Source organism: Kryptolebias marmoratus, linkage group LG12, assembly GCF_001649575.2.
Source record: "Kryptolebias marmoratus isolate JLee-2015 linkage group LG12, ASM164957v2, whole genome shotgun sequence".
In the NCBI taxonomy this organism is placed as follows: domain Eukaryota; kingdom Metazoa; phylum Chordata; class Actinopteri; order Cyprinodontiformes; family Rivulidae; genus Kryptolebias; species Kryptolebias marmoratus.
Genome location: NC_051441.1, coordinates 22,914,905 through 22,921,412, shown reverse-complemented (window position 1 = coordinate 22,921,412; position 6,508 = coordinate 22,914,905). Strand labels below are relative to the sequence as shown.

Below are 6,508 nucleotides of genomic sequence, written 5' to 3'. Positions count from 1 at the left end.
CTGCAGCAGCAATATCCTTCTGTGAGTTTTGAGCCGTTTGATTATCTCTGTGCTCTCATAGAGGGATCATATAAATGCTGATACAGGTGAACCAGCTCCACTAGGGCAGCAAAATCTTCCATTTTGAATGGAGCATGGCGCGTGCACGGTCTGCACAAAGTTAGCAAAATTGGGAGGTGCACGACCACGCCACACAACACTGCACGGGGACTTCAAGCAGCGACGGGGACAGCGTGATTGCATCACTGTTGACGCCCGCACCCGCAGTGATCAATGCACGGTGACCTCACGATGGGGGGCGGGTGGAAAAAAAACATGTATAAAAAATGACTTATATTACAATAAACAAGCGGAGCTTAGCCTGGCGGCGGGGCAGGGAAATACATTATGCAACACTTTAGCTACCAGTTCAGTATGATGATATAGTAAACAAACTAGTTTTGAATCATGATTCAACTTAAGGTTTAATCACAAACAGATTCAAGACCCAGCAGTGAATTAAGATGTTAAAACTCTTAAAAATGTCTGTGCCTTTTGTGTTAAGTACAGCAGTACAGGTAATGAAAACACAAAATGTCAAGTTTTATGTAAAAAAATGTATTTATTTTCTCTCTCTTTTTTGTGTATTCTGTCAATATAATCAGAGTTGAGACGGTATCATCCAGTCAGGACGAAGTACAGTCCACAGAACTTGGTTCAGGACCACTGTATGACATATTGCCCTCCAGGTGCCCTGAACAGCCAGCGGTCCAAAGTGATGCCTACGCTGTTGCAGATGCACATCAGGAGGAGGGTGAGGTCTGAAGCATCTTGTAACTCAACTGGAACCTTTGTGTCTTTGATGGTGTGTGTATGTAAAGTAGGCTTGGAGCTGGTGTTAAAAAGTCATTGAATCAAAACTAGTAAATATTTTCTTTAAAACAATCCTGTAAGTTAAAGCTGAACTGAAATCAAATCTCCAAAGTTTGACATTTCATGTATGTTATTTAGTCAGACACATCCACACAACGCTGCAGGGACTCATTTTTTCCGTCCTAAAAGTTAAATAAACTGTTTTGAGTGTTTAATTCAACAATTTCTGAAGTGGGTTATTTGTAGGGCGGAGTTTCGTCCGGGGTTTATGAAGAGCGCTGTGCCCGGGCAGGCAAGAACGCCGTTACTGTCCGGCTGTTTAGTAGTGGAAACTTTTTGAATACGAAGAAATGCTGGAAGACTTTGCGGGAGTAATGGATATACAAACATACCAGTATGAACCTGAACCAACGGCCGGATCTCTGTAATCTGATGAAAACTTTTCAGATTTGGATTGTAATGATCACACTGACCATTATGGCCGACAAAACAACGCACATAACAACCGTGTTGGGAACATGGAATGATGAAAACCGATCACCCCCAGATTACATGACATCAGCACACGAAACTAAAAATCAATAACAACGGCAGGAGAAAGCTAATGTGACTAAGTTCGAGCTAACTGGATGCTAACTTGTAAACAATGTGAGTGCGCTTGAGAGTAACTTTTATGAACTCTCACACCAGAGTTAACTAATCAATGGCAGTTTCAGACTATGAGGTTAGTTTATTCACACATGGATTGTCTATATTTTTCATGAATAACAAACTGCTCTGAATCACAAACTGATCTCAGGCTGTCAGCAGCTCAGACCTTTTAATGATGGCGTGTGTTCATGTCACGTTTGAAGTAAAACTTCCTGTTTCTTGTCTCCTTCTCTGTGGAGATGTCCTCCACTCCAATTGCCTTTCTTTTAAAATTAAAAATAGTTAGGACAGCTGCTGGCAAAAGATCCTGTTTTTTTTTGCCTGAAGCCAGTCCACTGCAGTAACGAGGGTCGGAGCAGTGCTTCTCTTTGAAGTGGTCCGAACCTGAGTTCTGATAGTAATTCCCACATCAAAGTTTATGGATCCAAATCTGAGGAAGGTTTTTTTCTTTCGGGAAGCCAAAAAATGACTCCAGTGGTATTTTCTGTCTGGTTCAAACAATTAATTCCAACAAACTGAACTATATTGTATTGGTATTCATCCACTCACTGATGAATGGCTGAACCTCAGCAGCTTAGTGGACATCACACCTGAGAGGTTTTTTCAATGTTCCGTATTAAAAACCAACAGTAATATCTTTTTTGAAAATTTTACAATAAACATATTTAATGATTTTCTTTCAACTGATGTTGGCTTGAAAACACTTTTCAGTTCAGCTTTAAATTCCATCTAGTGTCAGTCACTTCAGGTCTTTTTTGGTTCTTTACTTTTGCTGTAGCATTTTGATATATTGGCAAAACTTTAAAGGAACTATTAAGGAAAACCATCTAAGTTAGTATTACTCTTGTTAAAATGATGTTCACTTGGGAAGAGGTACGGCTGATTTTAGAGATATTGTGAGATGACATAAAGCAATCCTAGAAATGAGTTTTTATCATGAGTTAAAGGTTCCTAAAAGCCAGTATCTCACTGAGCTGCAGCTGCTGGTGACGAGTTGAGGAACAGTATTTGTGAGCAAGTCCTAAATGTTTTGAAGTGTTTGCAGGGCTTCTCGATTTCTGACACTTTGTTCAACAAATTTTCTCTGAAAATAGTCACAGAACTGTCACAGGTGTCTCAAACCCATCTCAGTTTTGGTTGTGGATGTCTTAGGTGTGTCTCGCTGGCTACAGCTGTATTTTGGTATTTTGACACCTGCTCTCCTTTGAGAGAAAACATGTCAAAGTCTAAAAACCACACCAGTGATGAAGACTGCTTCAATAATTGTGTAAAGTCCACAGAAATACTGTGACAGCTTGCTGATTGTTTATTTACTTGTTTAAATATAATTCAAACAAGAGTTGACCTGAGTTTCTGTTGATCAGTGGGTAAAAACTCTGTGGAGCAGCTTGCATACAAAAACTGGTCTTAACTGCATAGTGAAGCCATGGTTTTTATTTTTTTTTAATTTTAATTATTATTCTTTTTTTAATTTTTTGCATTTAAACTTAATGTCTCAGTTTGCTTTAAAATGATATCAGTCTCCATGTTGAAATTTGTAGCCATTAAAAAGTTATTTTAAGCAACACTGGATTTATAATTGTTTGTTTTTCCTCTTTTTTTCTTTTTTTACACAGCTGCCACTGACTTATGTGATTTTTCTTAAAACAAATACTTTCAGAAGAATGTTTAACTGTATCTTGTCAGTTTTCCAGAACTAAAGAGCGAAAGGTTTATCTGTCTGTAAGTTCAGTGACTGAATCTGTATCCTCTGACTGATTTAGGGTAAATCCAACATCTTTGTGTTCCTTAGGTGGATATGAAGTTGATCAAGGTGTCTGTGATACTACATTTGTTTGGAAGTCGCTGGGGGAAGAGTTGAGGCCCAATGATGTGACAACGGATTGCACTTCTTTTCAGCATGGAATTCGTGCTTTATCTTCTAAGGAAATGAGGAAATCGCAGGGTAAGCTACTGTATGAAATTAACAACTGCTGCATTCAGACAGGACTAGAAATCTTAATAAGGTCTAGATGGAGAAGTTTTTTTTTTTAAATTTAAATTAAATTTATTTCATTAATTGCTAAAACAGGCATAAAAAACAATATTAAAGCCAACAGAAAACGATTCCCTGGAGAAATAGCATATTCTGAGAAAATGCAGTGTGACTCTTGAGTGCTGAATGACTTTACTAAAGTTTGCAAAACTTTTTTCATTTGCCATCAATGGTTCAATATCCAATGATTACCAATATATTCGCACAGATGTCTTGGTGGTTTTGTTTTGTTGTCTTTTTTTGACGAGGCGTGAACCAGGCAATCTCTGTTCTCCTTACAACTGTGGAAGGAACCAATTTGTGCCCAAAAAGAAAACACTTCAGGTTCAAAATAAGAAGCACATGGTGTTTTTAAAAGTGGAGCCTGCAGGAAAATGTCTTTAAATTACCTTTTATAAGTTGTTTTAAGCAACAGTAGAGTGACAGTTACTGATTTTTTTATTATGCCACTGCCACTGACTGCTGATCGCAAAAGTTAAACAAAGCAGAACTATTGTCCTTTAAAAACTCTACTGCTTGATAGACTCCAGTCACCACTGGTTGATATTTTTCCAGTCAAGTCAGAGTTTATTTCTACAGCATATTTGACTAACTTCAGGACACAGAAGACAGTTAGGTTGAGGAGTATGACTTGCTGTGGCAATGCCTGAAAAGGGAATAGCTGAAAAATAATGACAAAGATTTTACCAACATAAGCTGTACGAAGTGCTTCAGAAAACTTTAAGATAAATAAAGATAAAATTGATAGTGATTAAAATGAGTTACACAAGAAACCGTTAAAATAAAAGAAAAAATAAAACAATTAAAATAGAAACCATATTTTCTCACTATAGGGTGCGCTGGATTATAAGACGCTCTGTCAGTGAATGGTCCATGGACTATAAGGTGCATCGTCGTGCACCTCCCAATTTTTGTAATTTCGCACGGATCGCGTCAAGTATAAACGCCTCTACCGCTCACTAAGGTCTGCGCGCCGTGCGTGGAGTCCTGCGGGACTATAACTGAGCCTTAATCCTGCAAGCGGAGCGACTTTGTAGTTTACCAAAGTCGTAACATTACAACTTACATATATAAGGCGCTCCCAATTATAAGATTTTTTGAGAAAATTGAAGGCTTTCTAGTGCGCCTTTATAGTCTGGAAAATACAGTAAAACAAATAAAACCATCACAGTAAAATTCATGATCTTTTGCTCAACCAGGATTAAAGCCCAATGTAAACAAGTGTTTTAAGAGCAGATTTAAAATTTGAGTCTGGGTGAATCAGATTTGTGAAGGCAGGTTATTTTATAGAGTCGTTTCATAGAGCCGGTGCAGAGACCAGTATGGGTTTAATGTGCTTGTGATGTTTCTTTGCTGTCAGAAGGTGAGCTGTGGCGTTCTGAACAGCCTACAGCTCTGAAGCTATGATTGACTAAGACTGACATGTAGTGAGTTCTAGTCATCAAGATGGGGTGTGATTAAAAGCATTAATTACTGCTTCAAACTGATATATTTGTCCAATTGCACAACCTTAACTCAGCATTTATACTGCGTTTTCTGTGAAAATGACTTTGCTAAAATCTATCTGTATCATTTATTCTTTAAATGCTTGTGTATGAAATAATGTGCAGTTTAGGTTGTTAACAGAAGAACATTTCCAAATATACTTATTGTCATGTGATCACAAGTAGGGATCCAGTGTTTCAAGCTGAACCTTCTGACCCTGGACTGGTTCACATAATGAGAGTGTGTTATGCTGTGGTTCAGACAGAGGAATGGCTCACTCAGAGGAGTCTCGACTAGCCAATCTCCTGCGTCGAGTCTCCAGGGAGGATGATCGGGACCGGAGGCTGGCCACCATAAAACAGCTGAAGGAATTTATCAGCCATGGCGAGAGCAAAGTGGTCAGTCTCATCCTATTCATAATGTTCACGGTGCACATTCTTGTTAAAGAAAATTATTGCCCACTGTCAAAAGGTGAAGTTTTTATCTTTGTGTTTCTACAGTGTGTGTGCATGTCTTTGTGTGTCTGCAGGTACCAAAATATCTCATGAATCAGTTTTTTAAATTTAAATTTTACATTTTAAAACGGCTGTCAGCAACAACAAACACCCCTCACCTCTCCAATCAGACAAGTATAAGTAAAAACAAAGACAAAAACCACTGCAGTTCTCAGGCCAGAACAGCCTCTGACAGAACAGAAAGAGACAAATGATCCAGCCTTACTAGCCAAAGTCAGCCTTTTTTTTCTCCTAATTTAACCAAACAAAGTAGCTCTAATCCAGCTTGATGGGCTCTATATAATAATCTTACCTATGAGATAGATTTTTCCCCAAATTCAAATTTTCTAAAGCTAGATAAGTGATAATCCCACTCCACTTTGTCAAATGCTTTTTCAGCATCCAGTGCAATTAAAGCCTCAAGTAAAGCAGTTGTGAAGGGATTGTAGACTGCATCAAATATTTTCTTGAGATTAAAAATGTTTTTTGTTTAATGTGGAAAAACCTGGTGAGATCTTGGGATATAATTTAGGGCAAAACTGCTTCTAGCATGTCCTGGCAGAAAGAACAGTGAGAAATGAAGACTGGGCTTCTTGGTTTAGTTTGTTTTTCTTTTTGTTTTTTTGCACAATTTATTTGAAAATAAATGTAAAGTACAACATCCCAGGAATGAGACAGATCCAAGCCTTATCATTTGTCTGACCTCACAATGACACAGTTCTCATTTAAACAAAGCCTATCAGGAGGACAGAAAAATAACAAGGAGAAAAAATGGGCATGCTATCAATGGTCCCCACAAAGATAGGACCGCCCACATGTGCAGGTGTGTAACAGCCTGACAGACACCTGTCTCTGTCCTCACCCAGCGGACACCTGTCTGTCCTCACCCAGCAGACACCTGTCTCTGTCCTCACCCAGCAGACACCTGTCTCTGTCCTCCCCCAGCGGACACCTGTCTGTCCTCACCCAGCAGACACCTGTCTCTGTCCTC

The 6,508-nt window shown here is 38.8% G+C and overlaps 1 protein-coding gene and 1 long non-coding RNA gene across 2 annotated transcripts in view; one reads left to right on the top strand and one right to left on the bottom strand.

The window, feature by feature from the left end:
• smg1 (SMG1 nonsense mediated mRNA decay associated PI3K related kinase) overlaps nucleotides 1-6,508 on the bottom strand; it is a 125,646-nt gene that overhangs the window by 95,079 nt on the left and 24,059 nt on the right. The gene's annotated exons all lie outside the window — the stretch shown is intronic.
• Nucleotides 627-6,502, top strand: LOC108229672. The gene is made up of 3 exons (XR_005233809.1): nucleotides 627-798; nucleotides 3,296-3,448; nucleotides 5,285-6,502. It is a non-coding gene; the product is annotated as an uncharacterized LOC108229672 (long non-coding RNA).